This window comes from Desmodus rotundus, chromosome X (genome assembly GCF_022682495.2).
Source record: "Desmodus rotundus isolate HL8 chromosome X, HLdesRot8A.1, whole genome shotgun sequence".
Lineage (NCBI taxonomy): Eukaryota > Metazoa > Chordata > Mammalia > Chiroptera > Phyllostomidae > Desmodus > Desmodus rotundus.
In genome coordinates, this window is record NC_071400.1 from 37,944,367 (window position 1) to 37,968,595 (window position 24,229).

Genomic DNA, 24,229 nt, shown 5'->3' on the forward strand with positions numbered 1-24,229 from the left:
TCAGCTGCATAGTTATAAACTATTTCTTTTTGGACGATTAACCTATAATCTATACTTTATAAAATGTGTATTTCTAATATGTACTCTAAAATGTATTACTATTTACGTGCATCTGACAACTTCTATATTTCAATATCAATTAACAGTAACCAAAGAAGAGAATAAATTAAATCACAAGTTTGACAATATCCAAGCTTCAATATTTTGCTTCAAAAGCTAGAGATTCTGAGTTTCAAATCCATATCTTAGCAAGTTTTATCTTAGCAAGTTTTAAAAGAATAATATTTATTTCAAAATATAATGGTGTGTTACTTTTATGTATTTCTAGAAAATAGCATGATCTAGAATAATGAACAATAATTTTGAAGCATATTAATTAAGGTTTATACTGAGCCTACTATCTCTGTTACTTAAGTGATATCCTCAATCTCTGAATTTTATTCTTTATTGGAAAAATGAGGATTTAATAATATCTACTTTTTAGGATTGCTGTTAAAGTTTAATTAAATTCATGTAATAGGATAGAACATGGCAAAGCTTTCAATAGATGTTTTTCACTCTCTGTCATATTTTTCAATTTTTTTGAAATATAAACATTTCTAGTGTATTCTAAATCATTAATTTGACCCTGTATAATGCCAACATTCTTCAGAGCATACCTGGACACCATTGCTCTAACCTATATTTCTAACAAAGCCTGAAAAGTTATAAAATAGCATGCTTTAAATCCAAGGACAGCTGTTTTTAGAGCATGATTAGTGTCGCACATTATTCAATTTTATGAAAATATGAGACTCTGTATATTTTATACTATGACTTTTTCTACATAAGGTTCTCAATTTCATAATGGACACTAAGCATAGATAGAAAGTATTGATTTTTCCTAACTAAAAAAGTAATATTTTTCATTTGAACTGAAGTATGTTTTCTGTTTGGGAACAGGGACCACATGTCATAGTTGCCAGTAGAATTGCAATAACCTGACAGAATTTGTATATGGACAAAATTTGTTATGCTGCATAGCTGAAAATAATACACAATGACACAGTAAAGGAGTGTGAAGATTAAATGTCATCAAGGATTAGAAAGAACAGCACAAACCCCAGCCTTAATAAGTAGGTCCAAAGTAGAATTCATACAGGGTTTAGAGCACTGTGAAATGAATAACATTATGCCATTCTATAACCTGAGGGCAACCAAAAACTCAACTCCAATAAAAATCCTATGTGGATAAGTCTTCCTAATCTTTCTAAGGTAAAATAATTCAAAACATAATTTATCTGTGCCTGTGCCAATGATAAGGAGAAATAAGTGCTAAACTAAGATTTAGGGCACTAGAAAAGTAAATCATTGTGGGGAAAGTCAAGGCCTGGGATTCCCAAGTTAGGAATCTATAGGATATCAATGCTGTGGACAGACAGTTGTAAAATAGCACCAATTACATTAATACATTAAGGTGTAAGTAAAATAGTCACAAGTCTTTTAATAACATTTTCTTACTTACAAAGTCTTTCAAACACATTATTATCTCATTGTATATTCACTAGAATTCTGAGAGGCTGACATAGCTGACATAGAAAGATACAATGACTTTCCCAAGGTCCTACTTGTAGAATATCTGACTCTATCCCCCATACCCTTTTTACCATTATCACATTACTTATGGTAAAGCATAAAGTTCTCTAGTTAATCTTTCAAGGTGAAAGGAACCAAGGTGCCTAGAAAACATAACAATGGAGAAAGAGAATGAGATTGTGGAATAACACTTTTTAAGTTATCATTTCATAAATTGTCCTGACAGTTAAGGTGAATATGATTTCTAGAACTGTTCTGCTGTTGAAAAAAGCAATAGAGAAACATAAATTAATGTAATCCAAAACCTGTTTAGAGAACCAAGTTTAGGGACAATAAGTAGAGTTAGAATAAGAGGCAGCTGATCTGACTGTATAAAGCAAATTTGAATTTTGCATAACTCTTAGTAACATAATCTTTTTTAATATAGTTATTAATTATGCTATTACAGTTGTCCCATTTCCCGCCCCCCTCACTCCACTCCATCCTGCCCACTCCCTCCCTCCCACATTCCCCCCCTATAGTTCATGTCCATGGGTCATACTTATAAGTTCTTTGGCTTCTACATTTCCTACACTATTCTTACCCTCCCCCTGTCTATTTTCCACCTATCATCTATGCTATTTATTCTCTGTACCTTTCCCCCCCTCTCCACCTCCCACTTCCCTATTGACAACCCTCCATGTGATCTCCATCTCTATGGTTCTGTTCCTGTTCTAGTTGTTTGCCTAGTTTGCTCTTGTTTTTGTTTTAGGTGTGCTTGTTAATAACTGTGAGTTTGCTGTCATTTTTACTGTTCCAATTTTTGATCTTCTTTTTCTTAGGTAACTCCCTTTAACATTTCATATAATAAGGGCTTGGTGATGATGAACTCCTTTAACTTGACCTTATCTGAGAAGCACTTTATCTTCCCTTCCATTCTAAATGATAGCTTTGCTGGATACAGTAATCTTGGATGTAGGTCCTTGCGTTTAATCTTGGGTAATGTAATTATGATGTGCCTTGGTGTGTTCCTCCTTGGGTCCAGCTTCTTTGGGACTCTCTGAGCTTCCTGGACTTCCCGGAAGTCTATTTCCTTTGCCAGATTAGGGAAGTTCTCCTTCATTATTTGTTCAAATAAGTTTTCACTTTTTTGTTCTTCCTCTTCTCCTTCTGGCACCCCTATAATTCGGGTGTTGGAACGTTTCAAGATGTCCTGGAGGTTCCTAAGCCTCTCCTCATTTTTCTGAATTCTTGTTTCTTCATTCTTTTCTGGTTGGATGTTTCTTTCTTCCTTCTGGTCCACACCGTTGATTTGAGTCCCAGTTTCCTTCGCATCACTATTGGTTCCCTGTACATTTTCATTAGTTTCTCTTAGCATAGCCTTCTTTTTTTCATATACTTTTTGAACAGATTCAACCAATTCTGTGAGCGTCTTGATAACCAGTGTTTTTAACTGTGCATCCAATAGGTTGGCTATCTCTTCCTCGTTTAGTTGTATTTTTTCTGGAGCTTTGAAGTTTTCTGTCATTTGGGCCTTTTTTTTTTTTTTTTTTGGTCTTGGCGCATTTGTTACTTAAAGGGGTGGAGCCTTAGGTGTTCACCGGGGAGGGTTAATGCTGGCTGCTGTGCTGTGACACTGTACGTGGGGGAGAGGCCGAGAGGGAGCAAGGGCGCCTGCTCCTCTCTCCACCCGATTTCAGCCACACCCTCCGCTACCCACAATCAAACTTGGCCCCTCTGGTGCTGGTTCCTGAGTGGGTGGGCTTGTGCACGCCCTAGGCCCCTGTGGATCTCTCCAAGGACTTCTCCTGTGAGGCTGGGAGTCTCTCCTGCTGCCGCCCCAACCCACACAGGCGTTTTCAATCAAAGGTTTGAGGCTTTATTTCCCCCGCTGGAGCCCTGGGTTGCCTGGTCTGCTTTGCTCCCCGCAGTTTGTCCGGTTTATCTGTGCGTGAGTGTGGGGTCACAGGGCGCTACCAGCTGCTCTGCCTGCCCCGTGCTCCGCCACTCTGAGTCTGGCCCTCTTGGTTTATCTGCGCGCGAATGTGGGGCCACAGGGTCTGCTAGTGGTCAGACTGCCTGCCCTGTTGGTGCCACAATCCGCCAGTCTCGGTCCCGCCACGGCAACGCGAGTCCTCTCCGCTCCTCCTACCAGTCTGGATGAATGTTTATTTTTTATTTCCTTGGTGTCGGACTTCCTTGCCATTTGATTTTCTGTGAGTTCTGGTTGTACGAGGAGGCGCAGTGTGTCTACCTACACCGCCATCTTGGTTCTCAGTAACATAATCTTGACCTTTAATTTAATACTTGAATGTTGCACTATAGGCAGCTTGTCTAAAGTGCTTTTCATGAGATAATAATTTCTAGATAAAAGTCTTCGTGAAACAATTTAACACACCCAACTTTTCTTTGTTCACGTCAGGTAATATTAAGAGATCAATATGTCAACTGTAGTAGTGGATCACTCCATGACTTTTATGTTTCCAATACTCTTTAAAATGGTTACTTAAGCAGTAAATTCTTAGATGTCTCATGAGACAAATATTACCATTTTCTTCTACAAGAAGTAGCAACAGCTTTCTCTTAAAATGCTCTCATACAATTCTTTCATCATGTTAATTACCTGTAATTTTATCTTATTCTAAATGAATAACCACTGTTTTACATAAAGAAACAAGATAGAAATTTATTTTTTGCTGTATAATTGATACACAACATTATATTACTTTAAGGTGTACAAAAAAATGACTCAATTTTTGTATATATCTTGAAACGACCACAATAATTCTAGTTAACATTTATCACCATATTTAAAGAATTTTATTCTTGTGATGAAAACTTTTAATATCTAGTCTCTTAGCAACTTTCAATATGCAATATAGTATTATTAACTATAGTCACTGTGCTGTATATTGCATCTCCATGATATTTTGCTTTATTGTTGTTCAAGTACAGGTGTCTCCATTTTGCTGTCACCACTCCCCACACCCCACCCATCCACACTTCCTACCTTCGATCCTACCCCCTTTGACTTTGTCCATGTGTCTTTTATACATGTTCCTTGATAACCCTTCCCCTTTTTCACCTGTAACCCCCCTCACCCCTACTGTCAGTTTGTTCTTTATTTTAATATCTCTGGTTATAATTGCTTGCTTGTTTGTTTTGTTCATTAAGTTCCACTTATACATGAAAATGTATGGTATTTGTCTTTCACCTACTATCATATTTAACTTAGAACAATGCTCTCCAGATTCATCTATGCTGTTGCAAAGGTTAGAAGTTCCTTCATTCTTTCTGCTGCGTAGTATTTCAGAGTTGCAATTTATCATATTTATTTTTCCACATTTTTTATTGTTGTTCAAGTACAGTTGTCTCCATTTTGCGCCCACAATTCACCCAAACCCCAGCTATCCTCACTTCCCACACTTGATCCGACACAACCTTTTGTTTTGTCCATGTGTCCTTTATACCTGTTACTGAAAACCCTTCCCCCTTGATTCCCTCCCACCTCCCCTCTGGTTACTGTCAGTTTGTTCTTAGTTTCAATGTCTCTGGTTATATTTTGATTACCTGTTTCTTTTGTTGATTAGGTTCCACTTACAGTAGAACCTACTGTATGGTATTTGTCTTAAATCATATGGTATTTGTCTTTCACCACAGGATTACTTCACTTAACATAATGCTCTCCAGTTCCGTGCATGCTGTTGCAAAGGGTATGAGCTCCTTCTTTCTCTCTGCTGCCTAGAATTCCATTGTGTAGATGTACTGTAGTTTTTGGATGCACTCATTTGCTGATGGCCATTTAGGTTGCTTCCAGCAATTGGCTATTGTAAATTGTACTGCTATGAACATTGGGTTGCATAGGTTCTTTTGGATTGGTGTTTCAGGGCTCTTAGGGTATAATATCAGCAGTGGAATTGCTGGGTCAAAAGGTAGTTCCATTTTTAGTTTTCTGAGGAAATTATTTACTGTGTTCCACAGTGGCTGCAGCAGTCTGCATTCCCACCAAGAGTGCACTAGGGTTCCCTTTTCTCCACAACTTCACCATCAGTTGTTTTTTGTTGATTTCTTTATGATGATTATTTTGAGTGGTGTGAAGTGGTATCTCATTTTCATTTTAAATTGTATCTCTCTGATGGCTAGTGATGCTGAGCATCTTTTCGTATATCTCTGGGACCTTGTATGTCCTACTTGGAGAAGTATCTGTTCTGGACCTTTCCCATATCTTAATTTGGTTGTTTGTCTTCCTGGAGTGGAGTCGTGTGAGTTCTTTAAATATTTTGGAGATCAAACCCTTGTATGAGGTATCATTGGCAAATATGTTTTCCCATAGGGTTGGTTCTCTTTATTTTAATGCTGTTTTCCTTAGCCGTGCAGAAGTTTTTATGTTGATAAGATCCCATTTGTTTATGTTTTCCTTTATGTCCCTTGCTCTAGGGGACATATTGGTGAAAATATAGCTTCTTGGAATATCTGAGATTTTCCTGCCTATGTTCTCCTGAAGGACTTTTATGGTGTCATAACTTATATTGAAATCTTTTATCCATCTTGAATGTATTTTTGTGATGGTGTAAGATGGTGATCTAGTTTCATTTTTTCCATGTAGTTATCTAGATATCCCAACACAATTTGCTGAAGAGGCTATTTTGATTCTATTGTATGTTTCTGCCCCTTTTGTTGAATATTAATTGCCCATAGGTACTTGGGTTTATTTCTGGGATCTCTAATCTGTTTCATTGATCTATGTGACTATTCTTATGCCAGTCCAGCCAGTTTTGATTTCAGGGACCTTGTAATACAGTTTGATATCAGGTATTGTGATCCCTCCTACTTTGTTTTTGTTTTTGTTTTGTTTTGTTTTGTTTTCTCAAAATTGCTGCAGCTATTCGGGGTCATTTATGGTTCCATATAAATTTGTGAAAAATTTGTTCTATATCTGCGAAATATGTCATAGGTACTTTAATAGAGATTGCATTGAATCTATAAGTGGCTTTGGGTAGTATGGCCGTTTTGATGATGTTAATTCTTCCAATCCATGAGCATGGTACATGTTTCCATTTGTTTGTGTCTTCCTTAATTTTTTATTCAGTGTTGTGTACTTTTCGGAGAACAGGTTTTTTACCTCCTTGGTTAGATTGATTCCTAGGTACTTCATTAATCTTGTTGCAATATCAAATGGGATTTTTTTTTCCTGATATCTGTTTCTGCTGTTCCATTGTTGGCGTATAGGAATACCTTTGATTTCTGAGTATTGACTTTGTATCCAGGTGTATGGACAAATTCATTTATTAGGTCAAATAGGTTTTTTGGTGGAGTCTATAATATTTTCCATGTACACTATCATGTTATCTGCAAACAGTGACAGTTTCATTTCCTCATTTCCAATTTGGATGCCTTTTATTTCTTTTTCTTGTCTGATTGCCTTGGGTAGGACTTCCAATACTATGTTGAACAGGAGTGGTGAGAGAGGGCATCCTTGTCTTGTTCCTGATCCTAGTGAGAAAGCTCTAAATTTTGTCCATTGAGTATGATGTTGGCTGTAGATCTCTCATATATGGCCTTAATTATGTTGAGGAATGCTCCCTTTATTCCCACTTTGCTGAGTGTTTTTATCAGAAATGGGTGCTGTATCTTATCAAATGCTTTTCCCACATCTATGATATGATCATGTGGTTTTTGTCTTTCCTGTTGTTTATGTGCTGTATTATGTTTATTGATTTGCAAATATTGTACCATCCTTGCATCCTTGGAATGAATCCCACTTGATCATGGTGTATGATCTTTTTAATGTATTGCTGAATGTGGTTTGCCAATATTTTGCTGAGGATTTTAGCGTCTATGTTCATCAGAGATATTGGCCTGAAGTTTTCTTTCTTCGTTGTGTCTTTATCTGGTTTTGGGATTAGGATGATGCTGGCTTCATAAAATGAGTTTGGGAGTCTTCCATCTTCTTTAAGTTTTTGAAATAATGTGTGGATGATGGGGGTTAGCTCTTCCTTAAATGCTTTGTAGAATTCTCCTGTGAAACCATCTTGTCCACGGCCTTTGTGTTTCGGACGCTTTTTGATTACTGTTTCAATTTCATCAGATGTTATTGATCTGTTCAGGTTTTCTGGTTCTTTTTCATTGAGTTTTGGAAGGTTGTATTTTTCTAGAAATTTGTCCCTTTCACCTAGATTTTCACATATAGTGAAATATAGGTTTTCCTGGCATATAGTTCTTCATAGTAATTTGTTACAATCCTTTGTATTTCAGTGGTATCAGTTGTATTCTCTTCTCTTTCATTTCTGATTGTCTTTATTTGGGTCCTCTCTCTCTTTTTATCTTTTTTTTTTTTAACTTATGCTGTATAATTATATTAACCAAGGTCACCCCAACACATTTAATCAATTGTTTTTTAGAAGATCATTATGAGAACTGCTAATATTACAAATTTCTTTACCACATATAAATACCAATTACAATTCTTATATCAATTATTATTGTATTCAAGATTTACCAATTAAGGAATGTAGTAACATCAGTAATTCCAGAAGAATGTTTTAGAACATGACGTGTGTTAGCAAGAAACATTGATCTGAGCTAATATGTCATATAGTAGAGAATTTTTAAAATAATATGGTTTATTTTCATAATATTTACATATTAATATAAGTAGATATGTTTAATGGCATTAATATGATGTGGTACACAATAGGTGAGGAAGTGCTATCTTTAATTATGTATTTTATGTTCTTATTTTTTATATTGTTTGTTTCTAATCTCAAGCAATTGTATTAACATTAACTTGAATAAAATATTTTTTTGTGAGTCACAATTTTGTGTTTATTTTTTATTTTTTATTTTAATTTTTCATTCTTATTCAATTACAGTTGTCCATATTTTTCTATGTTGTGTCCATTTCACCTAGGTTTTCAAATTTCTTAGCATACAGTTCTTCATAGTAATTTCTTACAATCCTTTGTATTTCTGTGGTATCAGTTGTAATCTCTCCTGTTTCATTTCTAATTGTGTTTATTTGGATTCTCTCTCTTTACTTCTTGATGAGCCTACTTAAAGGCTTGTAGATTTTGTTTATCTTTTCAAAGAACCAGCTCCTGGATTCATTGATCCTTTGAATTGTGCTTTTAGTCTCTATGTCATTTCACTCTGCTCTGATCTTAGTTATTTCCTTCCTTCTGCTTGCTCTGGGCTGTCTCTGTTGTTGTTCCTCCAGTTCTTGTAGGCGTAGGGTTAGGTTGTTGCTTTTAAATGTTTCTATCTTTTTAAGTAGGCCTGTATTGCTATGAACTTCCCTCTCAGGACTGCCTTAGAGTTTTTGGGTTGTTGTGAGTTCATTTTCATTTGTTTCCAGAAAGTTTTTGATTTCTTCCCTAATCTCGTTCTTGACCCATTCATTGTTTAATAGCATACTATTCAGTCTCCATGATTTTGAGTGTTTTGGGTTTTTTCCTTTGGGGTTGGTTTCTAGTTTCAGTCCCTTGTGGTCAGAGAAAATGCTTGATATGATTTCAATTTTCTTGAATTTGTTGAGGCTTTCTTTGTGTCCTATCATGTGGTCTATCTTTGAAAACGATCCATGTACACTTGAAAAGAATGTGTACTTTGCTTCTTTGGGATGAAGAGCTGTATATATATATAATCAGTTAAGACCATTTCATCTACGTACTTCATCAAGGTATTGTTAAGTGACACAATATCCTTGTTGATATTTTGTTAGGAAGACCTGTCCATTTTTGACAGTGGGGTGTTAAAGTCCCCTACTATAATTGTGTTGCTGTCAATATCTTTCTTGAAATCCTCCAAGATTTTCTTTATGTATTTGGGTGCTCCTATGTTGGGTGCATATATATTTACAATGTTTATGTCTTCTTGGTGGATTCTTCCTTTGAGTATTATGAAGTGACCTTTGGGTCTCTCTTTATGGCCCTTCTTTGGAAGTTTATTTTGTCTGCTATGAGTATTGCTACCCCTGCTTTTTTTCCCCTGTCCTTTGGCTTGGAAAATTTGTTTCCAGCCCTTCACTTTAATACTTTGTACGTCTTTTGTCCTGAGATGGGTCTCTTGTAGGCAGCATATGTGTGGGTCATGTTTTCTTATCCATTCAGCTGTTCTATGTCTTTTGATTGGAGCATTTAATCTATTTACGTTTAAGGTTATTATTGATAGGTAGTTATTCATTGCCATTTTTTTCCTACCTGTGTTCCTCTCTCTTTAACTTTTCCTTCCTTTCCTTAAAGCAGTCCCTTTAGCATCTCTTGCAGAGCTGGTTTGGTGGAAGTGTATTCTTTTAGAATTGTTTTGTCTGGGAAACTCTTTATTTGGCCTTCTATCTTGATTGAGAGCCTTGCTGGTTAAAGTAGTCTTGGTTGCAGGCCTGTGGTTCTCATTACTTGGAATATTTTTTGCCATTCTGTTTTGGCTGGAATCTTTTCCATTGAGAAGTCAGTTGATGACTTTATTGGGGCTCCCTTGTATGTTACTTCCTTTGTCTCCCTTCCTACCTTTAAGATCCTCTCTTTGTCTTGGAATTTTGCCATTTTAATTATGATGTGCCTTGCAGTGGGCCTCTTTGGGTTCCTCTTGCTTGGGACTCTCTGTGTTTCCTGGATTTGGGTGACTTTTTCTCTCATCAGATTAGGGAAATTTTCCATCATTACTTTTTCAAACAGGTTTTCTATCCCTTGCTCTTCTTCTTCTCCTTCTGGTATTCCTATTATACAGATATTGGTACATTTCATGTTGTCCTGAATTTCCCTTAATCCCTCTTCATTCTTTCTGAGTCTCTTTTCCTTTTTCTTGCTCTTTCTGAATGTTTTTTTCTAGTTTGTCTTCCAGCTCCCTGATCCGATCCTCTGCTTCCTTAAGTCTGCTTTTCATTACTTCTACTGTGTTCTTCAATTCAGAAATTGTATTCTTCATCTCCTGTTGGCCCTTGTTGATAGTTTCTATTTCCTTTTTCATGTTGATGTAGTTTGCAGTCAGTTCTTTGTAGTTTGTTAGTTCTCTGTGAGCTCAGTGAGCTTCCTGATGACCATTGCTTTGAACTCAGTATCTGATAGTTGACTTGCCTCTTTTTCAGTTAGCATTCTTTCTGAGGCTTCCTCCTTTCCTTTCATTTGGGGATTGGTTCTTTGTATTCTCACTGTTTTTAAGACTCTTATTGTTAGCCTCTGCTTCTTAAATTGATTTATTCTGACTCCCTGGGTTTATGGTATGAACTTCTATGGTAGAATGCCAATGGGATTCAGTGGTGCTGTCTCCTTAATCTCCTGTGCCCAGTGGTCTTGGGCTGACGTTTATGGGTGTAACAGGTTCTATCTCTGGTCTTTTCAGCACTCCAGGTTTTATTGTCTCACCTGTGGGAAAAGGAGACGGGGGTGGAAGAGAAAAAAAAAGAAGGGAAGGAGGGAAAAGGGAATAGAAAAGGAAAGGAAGGAAGGAAGAAGGAATAAAGAAATATCGGAGGGAAGATAAGAAGGAATTTTAACAAAAAGTAAAACAAAAGAATAAATAAAAGAAGGCAGGAAGAAGGAATAAAAAAAGAAAGAGGTACAGAAAGGAAGAAGCAATTTAGGGGGAATGGAAGAAAGAAAAAAAAAAGTCTTCTGCTGGCTTTAAACCGGTCAGTTTAATTCTGCTGGTCTTCCTATCTGTGGAACGGGAGGGGGTGGTTCCAAGGATTGGTTTCACTTTTCTCCCTTCCTGAGACACACTCTTTGCTGTTGTTCAGCCTCCAGTTCAGTTCCTCAGGTTCCTTCCGCTCCCCACTAGGCCTTTATTTCACCAGTTGTGCTGTCCTTGAATTGCACCAATTAGGGGCAACTCACACTCCCCCTTCTTGCTCTTTGCTGTCTTATTTACTATGGGTTCTGGGTGCTGCTATGGGGTAGTTCAACCCCCTACTAGGTCACGTCTTTCCAGGGAATGCAGTCTCCCCTAGCCATGCAGCTCCCCACTGCTGGGTGTTCTGCCTGAGTCCTAGAGAGCCAGTAGGCCCTGCAGGGCTTTGTGAGCAGGGGCTAGGTAGGAGTTGTTCATAACCGGTGCTTTTAGGTGTGGTCCCTCGCAGGCAGCCATTCCGTGGATCAGCTGATCTTCTGCTTTGAGCCTGGGCCCTGCATGGCTGTCTGATCAGTGGCTCTGGCCCTGAGTGGTGCGGGCCCAGCCGTTCCCGGCTTTGGGCCTGATTCGAGTATGGCAGTCTGGTCTGCCGCCTTTGGCCTGTGAGTGGGGCAGCTGGCCTCTGCTCCCGGTGTGCACACACCTCAGGTTTCAGGTGTGGGCCCCCACTCCGCTAATCTGGGTGTGCGCGACCAGGCTTCAGGTGAGCACCCTGGCTGCTTTTCCCGCGTTCACAGTCCAGGGGCTGAGGGGGGAGGGGCGCCACAGGCCCCAGCTGCTGTGGAGAGTTCTCTAATTAGCCGCTGAGTGCCTCTATTTTCTTTTTCTTTTTGAGAAATTCTTCCTTTCAACCCCCCCTGGTCCAAACAAGAACCTGGCTGCTCACACAGCTCAGCCTGGCTCTCTCCCAAGAATCCTGCAGCAGACCCTGTGTCCAGGCCAGGGCTTCAGCTGCCCTGGTCCCTGCGCTGGTCCCAGAGACCTTATTGTCCTTAAGCACTCTTCTTACCGTCAGATCTTTCATTGTCCTCTATCTTTGGTCTCCGGTCTTCATATATGGTGGAATACTGTTGGCTGTTCGCTCTGCTTCTCAGATCAGCTAGGTGTTTCACTTGTGTTGAGGGGAAGTGGACTCCGCTCCCACCTATCTTGCTGCCATCTTCCCGACCTCCTTAGAGAAAGCCTCGGGTCAAGCTATTCTACACAGCTGGGTTTTAACAGTACTGGGTCCAGTGGAATGTCAGGAAACTACTCAATTCACCACTATATCCTCCTCTGTCTGCCTTGGCCTGCTGTCTTGCTATGAGCTTGAGCTTGCTAATAGACCCAACTGTTTCTGAGAGGCCTTCTGGTGGGGTTGGGAGGATGGGAATCTGTGGAAGGTTCCTTTCAGACTTCAGGGAAGATGGTTGGCGTGTCCCTCTATCTTCAGATGGTCTAAGTCTGTTCAGGATTATTTACCTGTATTCAGCACAGTGGGACCCCCGTAGACTATTGGGTGGGGCCTACCACGTCCAGGTTTTGGGTCTGCTGGAAACCAGGAGAGTGTTTCTATGTCTCTCCCATGAGGGTTAAGAACCAGTCTTCTTCCCAGGAGATTGTATGGTATGGCTGTTTCCTACAGCCAGTCTCTAACACCCCCTAAGTCTGAGTATGCTATTATCTCCTCTGCAGGGGTTAAGGTGCAGGAAAAGAGAAAATATAGAATAAAAGGGAAAAAAAACCGTACAAAACAAAACAAAAATCAAATAAACCATATAAAGGTGGGGGAGGGAAGGTGCAGGGTGGCAGTAACAGAATTCCAGAGGGAGAGTGAGGTGAGTGATATCTTACAGGGTAAATATAATTGTTTTCCCCCTGGGAGGCACTGGCTCTCCAAGCAAGATGCCTGCCATGTAATCCCGGTATATCCTAGCACAGAAAGCCCCACAGCCACTCCTCCATATTGTACCGCAATGCCTCCCACTCTAGATCCTCCTCAAGAGACTGCAGTCCAAGCTACCCACACTTTGATGGGCCCCCAGGTGAGTGATTATGAATGTAAGACCTGTATGTCATCCCCTTTAATAATTGAGAAAGGAAAATATATAGTGGCTTTGTCTCCATCAGGTCTCATTTCTCACCTGCAGAAACAAACCCCGTAGCCTTTCACTGTTGGCTGCTATGTGGTCTGCTGATTCTGACACTGGTGTTCTGTATTTGGGAATTGGGCCTGTGTTACCACCTCTTTCCTTTTAAAGAGAAACTCAGACAACCATGCCACTGCCTTGTCCACTCACCTTGTGAATGGGTTGGCCCCTTTAATGACCTCACCCTTCATACTGGTTTTGGTGGTATTTTTCTCTGTCCTTAGTTAAAAACCTCTTTTTCAGGTACTCTTCAGTTTATTTCAGGTGTCTAGCCCTCTCTTTAGTTTTATTTCCAATTTGGTTCTGGAAGGAGGTGCACAATACATCCTCCTACTCCATTGCCATTTTTTATTTTCCTAATATTTCCCTTTTATAACAGAGAGACATCCTTTGAAATGTTCCAAGGACCCTTTTGGAAAATCTCAACATTTTGTTCAAGTAGAAAAACAGACAACATGGAATTTTGGAAAGTTTGTCAAAATATCAAGGTTTTGATTATGCTAAGTGAAATAAGCCCATCACAGTAAGACATACACCATATGATTTCACTCGTATGTAGAAGCTAATGAACAAACTGGACTAACAAGAAAAATACAGACAGCCTCACAGATAGAGAGCAGGCTGACAACCATTGGAGGAGGTAGCATGTGGAGGGATGGAGCTAAAAAGAAAAAGGAGAATTCCTCCACTGAACCACCAGTGCCCTTGCATTGGTTGGGAACAAACTGACAGTGACCAGAGGGGAGGTGAGCGGGGATAATGGGGGAAAAAGGGAAAGGGTTTGCAGGAACATGTATAAAGGACACATGGACAAAACCAAAGGGGGCTAGGATCAAGGGCGGGGAGTGGGGATGGCTGGGATGGGGAGAAAATGGAGACAATGGTACTTGAACAACAATAAAAAAAAGAAAAAAAAGATTCATGGACATGGGCATTAGTATGGTGATTACAGGGGGAGAGCACAGGTGGAGGTAAAAGAGGGTAAAGGGGAGAAATGGTAATAGAAAAATACAATACAAATATCAAAGTTTTGAACACTTGACTAAAGATCACATATCATTTTGAAACAATACTTAATTATTCATGTAACCAAAGTGACAACAAAATATTTGAAAGTCAAATACATAAGCTTACATTATTTTTTTTTTTAATTGTTGTTCAAGTACAGTTGTCTCCACTTTCACCACACCTCAGTCCCCTGCCCTACCAACCCCGCCTCCCACTCTCAAAACTACTCCCCTTGGTTTTGACTATGTCCTTCATATATGTTCCTTGATAGACCTTACTCTATAGCTATTACTATTGAAAAGATTAAGTTTTTCTAAGTGATCAAGAACCAGATTAAGAAAACATAAACAGAAAATTATTTCATAAAATACAAAATCTTTGCTTTCTAGATAAAAAAAAAACTTCCACAATATCTTATCAGGAGCAGACCAATAGTCTAAGAAATCTTGGTCCTTTTTAAAAACTTTTTTATTTATTCATTTTAGAGATAGAGAAAGGGAGAGGGAGAGAGAGAAAGATTAATTTGTTGTTCCACTCATTTATGCATTCATTGGTTGATTCTTGTTATGTGCCCTGACTGGGAATTGAACCACAGCTTTGTTGCATTGGGATGATTCTCTAACCAACTAACCTACTGGGCTAGGGCTGAAAACTAGTTCTTTAACAGAAAGAGAGAAAAAAAGAGAGAGAGAGCCAAACTTGTATTTTGTATCGGCTTACTTTAGATAGTAAAAATTATTTACTAAATTATTTTTTTCAAATCTTAGTCCCAAATATGCACAAACCTTTTTTTCCTTCCACAGCTTCCAAATATTTCAACTCCATAAACTGGTAAAATTTCCTTGCATATTTTTGTCTTCTTTCCTCTCTTTTCTCTTTTGCTTCTCTTAAAAAAAATATATGATTTTCCCTCAACAAATTATATTCACAGTCCCTACACTTTCTTTTGCTAAAAACATATATTCTACTTTCCTTGAATTAAAAGTTATTTCCCTTATTATCCCTAGTTGTTTTAATTACACATATGAAAATTTGTATCCCTTAAACATTTTAAATTATAATGAAAACTAAGTAAGCAACTGTAAACTATTACATCACTATATTTTAGTCTAGCAAATTCATGTATCCGTTTTATAAACCCTAGAAACATAGGCTTCTTCATAGTACAATTTTTAACAGGCATAAGATATATTTATTAATAAATCCAAATTTATCTTTTTAGTAGTTCAGTAGTAAGAATTCAAAAGCAAGTGAACTTAGACTTAGTTAACAATTAATATTTCAGTATTTTATCTTATTTGGAAATCATCTAGATATTCAATAACTTCCAACATTTAACTTAACTTAGCAAAATTTTAATGTTTCAAGTCACCAAAGGATCTTTGGAAATGATTGTTAAATACACATATATGTAAGACATAATTTTTGCTAAAAAGTTTTACCAAAAGTTTTGAAAACTTTATGAGACATTAGATAAAGTCATTCATTACCCTAGGCTATTTTTCCTGCTAACAAATTTTTAACAGTGATAACATGAATTTATTGTAGTAAATCTGTTACCAAACTGCAAGTAGGGTCCTGCTGCTTGCCACCATCCCTTAGGCAAAATTCCAGAGGCAAATGTTTGGTGATAAAGGAAAATAATCTTTATTCAAAACCAAAATGGTCTTTATTTAAAAACTTCACAATTTTGAAAAAATGTATTTCCACATGCATTAGTCACTTTAGCCTATCAAATAAGGCTAAACTCTTTAACTCTTTAAGTGATAAACCTCTTAAGTGATAAAAGTTACAACTTTTTTCACTTAATCCTATCAATTAAGGCTAAACTCCTGAGTTCTATCATTTCCCCCTGTTTTAATTATCTTATTTCTATAGGGGTACTTTACAAACAAAAACAACATAAAATACAAAAGGTACACACTTTTGTAAGAATGGCAGGCTTCTGCCTCTGAGCTTGTCCCCTCTAGAACATCCAAGGAATAATAACCCTGCCACCCTCTGCCCGGCCAGCCCAATCACAGGCTGTGTCCAAAATTCCTTCCTATCCAAAATACTGTCCATTGGGAAACACAGGCAGTTGCAGCATTATCATCTAGGCATCCTTGAGGAAGAAGAGAACCTGAGAGCCCTTCTTTTATATCAAATCTTCTATTTCGTAATTGCATGTGCTCTAGAAGCATTCAGCTTCTCAGCCAATCCCATCCTAGGTTGTTTACCATGGTCTTGGGCAATCTCTTCCTATGCTCCCCTACTCCTCCCCAGTCATATGATCAGATCTCTCTGTATCAAACCCAGGTAAAATCATAGTATTATATTTAATATTGATCAAGACAGCTGTATTAATTAAATCAACAAAGTTCTACTAACTTTTATTTACCAAAGATTTTTCCAGATCATGTAAAGTTAAATTCATTTGACTTTTTAATTTTTTTTTTAATTTATACAAGCACTTAAAATATTTAACCCAATTAAACAGAGCTCTTTAACATTTTAGTAATGTTACCAAATCAAACTGTGGTTTGGGTGCCCACTGCAATCAATAGGAAAATTATGGAAGCCAAGGTTGGTGAGAAAGGTAACAGGTCTTTATTAAAATACTGCAAAATTTAGGAGGACATAGGACTATCTGTCTCCAGGCTCATCAGGCTCATCTCTTCCACAAAACACAAACAAAACCCAGTCATTTCCAGCAAGATCAAAACCCCCAAAACTCAAGGCAGTGCCCAGAATTCCTGCTCCATCTTTATATGTACTTTGGAGTACAAGGTGGTTAAGCAGGTGCCAATCTGGCTTCAGGCTCCCTCCTGGAGTCTGCCTGTGATGCTGACACCACCATTGGCCACATGGCTTTCAGGGCCATGAGGTTTCCACACATGCACTAGCCAACACATCCTCGAGGTGATTAAAAATATTGTCTGTTCCTTCCTCTGGGTTTATATAAGTTACCCATGTGGGCTGGGGCCAGGTACATTTCACCCCGGCCAAATTTCCGGGTGCTCCAGGAGGGTTCAGTGCCTCCAACCAATCTGGTCTTTTCCTCAGGCTAGACTGACAAGTTTTCTTCAACACAGCACCTCACCAACCACCATCTTGACCTCTAAGATACATGTGACTACCTTCCCCTGGTCCAACCCCCAACCAGGGACAAGAAGGGAGGTAGGGAGGTTTTTTCCCCTAGCCAGTCATTTTCACTAGCCTTGTGCATGCTTAGTACAATGTTTCCTCTTGCCATGTCTTGCCCAAGTTGGGGGGGTTAGGGGGGGTCTAACATCAGGAGCAGGGTGTGTTGGGGCATAACATTCATAAGGCACTAGTTTGTTTACCTGGCAATGTGGCCTCACCCACACTGCCTCTGGAGGTTTTGGTCTCTCCTTTGGTCCTGCAGTATGGCCAGGCAATCTGACCAGGCTATCTGTATCAGTAATACCATCTGGAGTTAGAAAAATACCATATCTATACATAAGACATACAAACACAAACAGAGATCTTATAACTACTAATATTTGCAGGGCAAACACAAGATTTTTTATTTTCCCTATTTCCTAACACATACTCTCTCTTTTTTTCTTTTTCCCTTATGAGAATTATTTGCATATCAAGAAATACCTCTTGGGCCCTAGAGAAGTTGGGGGTAAAAAACATACATCATAAAGTCACAAAGTATCCAAGTTACAAATTATTTAAATAATCTGCTCTCTGAACCTCTCACAGAAACTTCCAGGCTCTATTCCAAACTATGTGGGCTCAGGAAATTTTACTGGTATTTTTTCTAATTAATATTGCTCTAAAAATGATTTATATGCCTTCTGTTTTACAATCAAGCAAAAGAGAGGAAGATGGTGGTGAGATAGGTGGGAGCGGAGTCCACTTCACCCTGTGCATAGGTGAAACACCTAGCCAATCTTCTGAGGAACAGAGTGAACAGCCAATAGTACCCCAGCGTGTATGAAGACTGGAGATCAAAAATTGTAGAGAACATTGAAAAATCAGACAGTAAGGAGAGTGCTTCAGGACAATAAGATCCTTGAGTCCAGTGCAGGGACCAGGGTGGCTGCAGCCCCAGGTCTGGCACCCACTGGGTCTGCAGCAGGGTTCTTGAGAGAGAGCTGTGTCGGTGGCTCCCACCCCTGCCAAACAAGATTTGAGCAGCACTGGGAAAGCCTGATTACTTAAAGTACCAGGGAGAGGAATAAGGACGAAGTGGCAAACACAGTGAGGCTCTGTGCACCCACAGAGACTATGGAAGCTGGCTGGGGAGAGTTGGGCCATAACGGGCCTTAACTCAGATAGTCCCCAGTCTGGTTGGAGAGTAGGGCTGTGTGAGAGGCCAGGCTCTTGTATGGAGCAGCCGACTTGAGCAGGCAGAATTTTTCAAAAAGAAAAAGTGAAAAAAGAGATCTCAGCAGCTGTTTGGGGAATTCTCCTGCAGCAGCCACCCTGGCATCTACGCCCTTTACCATGCCCAGCTATGTGTGGCACTCCCCTGGTGGTGGAAGGCCCTGTGCTTACACCTAAAGCCCTGGGGACAGCGTGCACCTGACCCTGCGGGACTGCACCTACCCATCCCACCACACCCACAGGCCCAGGACAGAGGGCGCCTGACCCCACTGCCCAGAAACACTGGGCACCCAACCCCTGCACCCCTGGGGAAGCAGCAGAGGAGGCATGCACCTGCATCCTCAGCGGAAGTCACAGCTGCAACCTTACCCTGCAGGGATGACTGGCTCTCTAAGAGGAAGGCCAGATGCTCCCACAGAGGAGAACTGCAGGGCTCAGGGAGTCAGCAATCCCCAGAAAGACTTAACTCAGTGGGGAGGCTGAACTATCCTGAAGGGGAGCTGAGAGTCCCAAGCATCTAGCACAGCAAAGAGTGAGAAGGTGGGGTTTGAATTGCCCCTAATTGGTGCACCTCAAAGACAACACAACTGGTGGATTGAAGGCCTAGGCTGGTCTCAGAAGCAAACTGAGGAACTGGGCTGCATTCAAGGCAAGTGCCGCTCAGGAAGGGAGAAAAGGAAAAAAAATTCCCCCTCAGCCTGCTGTAGCCAGGAAGACCAGCAGAACTGGCTTGGCCAGTTTGAAGCCAGAAGGAGTCTTTTTTTTTTTTTTTTTTTTTTTTTTTTTTTTTTTACTTTTAACTCCTTCTTCCTTTCTTTCCTTCTTTTTTTTATTCCTTCTTCCATTCTCCCTTTCTGTCCCATTTTATCTCTTCTTCCTTCCTCCTACTTTTTTATTAATATTCCCATAAGTAAGACAATAAAACCCGGAGCTGTGAAAAGACCAGACTTGGTCCCAAAGAGGTGTCATCCCAACAGCTGAGACAGTCACACAAATTTCACTTTGTTACTCCAGAGAACTTGCAAGTTATTGTATATTTGTATTATTATTTTTTCATTATTATTACACCTTTTATTATAATGGTATTTTTGTATTTCTCTTTCTGTTTACTCTTCTTTGCTTAGCTTGTTAAATTGTATTGTTTAACTGGTTTCCCTTCTTCCCTCTTTCATAATGTATTTTTAATTTACCTTCTTTCACTTCACTTGTGTTCTATTAGCACACTACTCTAGGTCTTACACTTCCTATTCTTGTTATCCAGATCACATAGATACTGTCATATGATTGTTTCTCCATTATTATTGTAAATAATTGCTGTTCCATACAATTGTAAATACTACACAGCATCCGTCCCAGATCTTAGCCCACTTCACTGTTTCCTGAACTTTATTACTGGTGTGGTTAACTCTATTCTCTCACACACTACAGCTATTTTCTATCATTTACTTTCAATTTATCTCATAATCTGATCTCCCAAAATCTCACTGCTTTCAAGATCCAACGCACAATCTTCCCCTCCCCAAACAAGAGACTTATCTTCTTTCCAACCTTCCTAAAATGTGGCTAGCTGGGTGAAATATCATGGTTAATACTACACATATCCAAAGGATCTCTGTCAGGGAGCTTTAACACAGACCCCCCGGTCTGCCACAGATGAAGAATAAGTCTACCAAAACATGATCTGCTTGGGGAGGAGAGGTGGCCCATTCTCTCAAAGGAGAAGGGCCCAGAGCCTTTCCCTCCATGGGCTTTTATTAGGTTCATTCACATAGGAATGCAGATAAAGCTCATCAATCATTGTCAGCAAGTAAGGGTTAAACAATACAGGATTTACAGAGAACCTTGAGGGCTTATTCTGAGTTACAGCCAATTAGTTAGAGGGCCATAAAACTTTAGGCGCCAGACTCATCTCAGGTCTGGACCCTTATCTTTTAAGCTGAGGGTACAGATAAAGTAGGTTTCACAGGAATGTATGTATTTTTCTTAGGCTTGATTCCCCAGGGAATCTGCCCTTCCAGCACAGGACAGCACTGCCATCTGTTATCACTTCAGGCTTAAATCAGGCAAGGGAAGTAAAGCAGCCAAGAGATTAGGAGACTTCTTGCAGACAGAATGAGGACTCAGGCTATTTCAAAGCCATGGGGCGAGGGTCCATCACCCCCTTTTGCCACAACCCCCCGAGTCCTTCCCTGTGAGCTTATTCCTGGTGACCAGAGCCTGTCTTAGGTTGATCCTCCCTTGAGGATTCTTACCCGTCATTGGCTAACTGGTCAATCTCAGGGCCAAGCAGGGTGAAGTGGGCAGAGATGGCACTTCTGCCAAGGAGATAAGCCTTGTCTCCTTAGTGGCTTATGGTCCCAACTCTGACTCAGCCTTAACCATGGGGGGTTACAGCCTCTGAAACCAGGCAGGGCGGTTCCCAACAGATCTCCTATCTCTTCTCTATGGGTTGATACTTTAAACATCATAGAATACACTCCTGCTGTCTTAAACCATTTTGCCTATCCCTTCCAACTGATAACAAAAAAAAAGTAGGTGGAAGCTGTGAACACCAGGATAACAACTGGAAGAGGAAACCAACCAACAAAGAATCCACCAACAGATAACAACAGAAGAAGGTGAAAGAAGGAGTGAAAGCCACACTAACTCAACCCAGGACCAATCTAGAAATACAACTAAATGGTGGAGAAATTACTCAGAACAAGCAACTGAAAAAGAGGAAGAGAGAATCCTCAAAACCTTGTACACAGAGAAGAACTAGCTTCAACACAAACTGCCCACACCTGCACAACAGAATACAAGACATGGTGTATGAAGTGACTCTCAGTTAATCAGCTGGAGAGAAGGACTCACCAAAGAAAGACCCAACAAGAATCAAAACACAAAGACATACAGAGAGCCAACATAAATGACAGCCCAAGACCAGCATGCTCAGGAGATCAAGGAGACTGCACCACTGAATCTCACAGGTGTTCTACCATAAAAGTTCAAACCATAAACCCAGGGAGTCAGAACAGATTAATTTATGAAGCAGCGGATAAAAAGAAGAGTCTCACTAACAAGGGGAAGACAAAGAAACAATCCGCAAATGAAAGGAAAGGAGGAAGTGTCAGAAAGAATATGAAATGAAATAGAGCCAAGTCAACCATCAGATATTGAGTACAAACCAATGGTTATCAGGAAGTTCAATGAGCTCAAAGAGAATTACCAAAAACTACAGTTCCCCTGTAGTTCTTGGTAAAATACAATGAACTCACTGCAAACTATGCCAACATGAAAAAGGAAATAGAAACTATCAACAAAGGCCAAAGGGAAATGAAGAATACCATTTCTGAACTGAAGAACACAGTAAAAGGAATCAAAAGCAAGATCGATGAAGCAAAGGATTGGATCAGTGAGCTATAGGACAAGGTAGAAAAAAAACCCAGAAAGTTCAAGAAAAGGAAAAGAGGCTCAGAAAAAATGAAGGGGGGTTAAGGGAAATGCAGGACGACATGAAACATAATAATATCCATATAATAGGAATATCAGAAGGAGAAGAAGAGCAAGGGATAGAAAACCTGTTTGAAAAAGTAATGATGGAAAACTTCCTTAATTTGATGAGAGAAAAAGTCACAAAAATCCAGGAAACGCAGAGAGTCCCAAGCAAGAGGAACCCAAAGAGGCCCACTTCAGGAGACATCAAAATTAAAATGGCAAAATTACAAAACAAAGAGAGAATCTTAAAGGCAACAAGGGAAAAACAAGAAGTAACAAACAAGGGGTCCCTAATAAGACAGCAGCTGACTTCTCAATGCAAATGTTCCAAGCCAGACAAGAATGGCAAGAAATGTTTCAAGTAATGAGAATTAGAGGCCTACAACCAAGACTACTTTACCCAGCAAGGCTCTCAATCAAAATGGAAAGCCAAATAAGTAGACTCCCAGACAAAAGAATCCTCCAACAATATATGTGTTCAAAACCAGCTCTGCAAGAGATGTTAAAAGGTTTGCTTTAAGAACAGGAATAGAAACAGTGAAAGAGAGAGGAACACAGGTACAAAAAAAATGGCAATTAATATGTACTTATCAATAATAACCTTCAACATAAATGGTTAAATGCCTATATCAAAAGACATAGATATCGGAATGAATAAGAAAACATGACCCACAAAGATGCTGCCTACAAGAGACCCATCTCAGGACAAAGACATACACAGGCTGAAACTGAAGGGCTGAAAACAAATATTCCAAGCAAATGGATAGGAAAAGAAAAACTGGGCTACCAATACTGATGTTGGACAAAGGAGACTTCAAAAAAAGAGCCATAAAAAGAGACCCAGAAGGTCACTCCATAATACTCAAGGGAAAAATCCATCAGGAAGAAATAAACATTGTAATTATACATACATCCAACATAGGAGCACCCAAATACATTAAAAAAGTCTTGGAGGACTTGAAGAAAGATATTGGAAAAATACAGTTATGGTAGGGAATTTTAACACCCCACCAACAAAAATGGACAGAACTTCCAAACAAAAAAATCAACAAAGATATTTTGGCATTGAACAATGCCCAAGATGAAATGAACTAGACTGATATATATAGAGCCTTGCATCCAAAATAAGCAAAACACACATTCTTTTCAAATGCACATGGGACATTTTCAAAGACCAAATAATGGGACACAAAACAAGCAAAAACACATTAAAGACTGTTGTAATCATATCAAGCATTTTCTCCAATAACAAGGCATTGAAACTAGAAACCAACCTCAAGGGGAAAAAAAAAAAAACACTCAAAGTCATGGGGATTGAATAAAATGCTATTAAACAATGAATTGGTCAAGAATGAGATTAGGAAAGAAATCAAAAAATTTCTGGAAACAAATAAAAATGAACTCACAATCATCGAAAACTTCTGGGACATAGTGAAGGCAGTCCTGAGAGGGAGGTTCATATCAATATAGGACTACCTAAAAAAGATAAAAATATTTCGTATAAAAAACCTACCCACACACCTACAAGAACTCAAGGAACAACAAAGACAGCACAGAGAAAGTAGAAGGAAGGAAATAACCAAGATCAGAGCAGAATGAAATAGAGACTAAAAGCCCAATTCTAACGATCAATGAATCCAGGAGCTGGTTGTTTGAAAAGATAAACAAAAACGACAAGTTTTTTAAGCAGGCTCATCAAGAGAAAAAGAGAGAGGACCCAAATAAACACAATCAGAAATGAAAGAGGAGAGATTACAACTTATGCCACAGAAACACTAAGGAATGTAAGAAATATCTATGAAGAATTATATGCCAAAAAAATTGAAAACCTAGGTCAAATGGTCAAATTTTGAGACAAATATAATCTTCCAAACCTGAATGAAGAAGAAGCAGAAAGTCTGAACAGACAAATAACAGCAGACAAAATTGAAGCAGTAATCAAAAAACTCCCAACACACAAAAGCCCTAGACAAGATGGTTTACAAGAGAATTCTAGAAAGCATTTAACGGAGAGCTTACCCCCATCCTCCAAAAAATTGAAAAAGATAAAAGACTCACAAACTCCTTTTATGAAGCAAGCATCATCCTAATCTCAA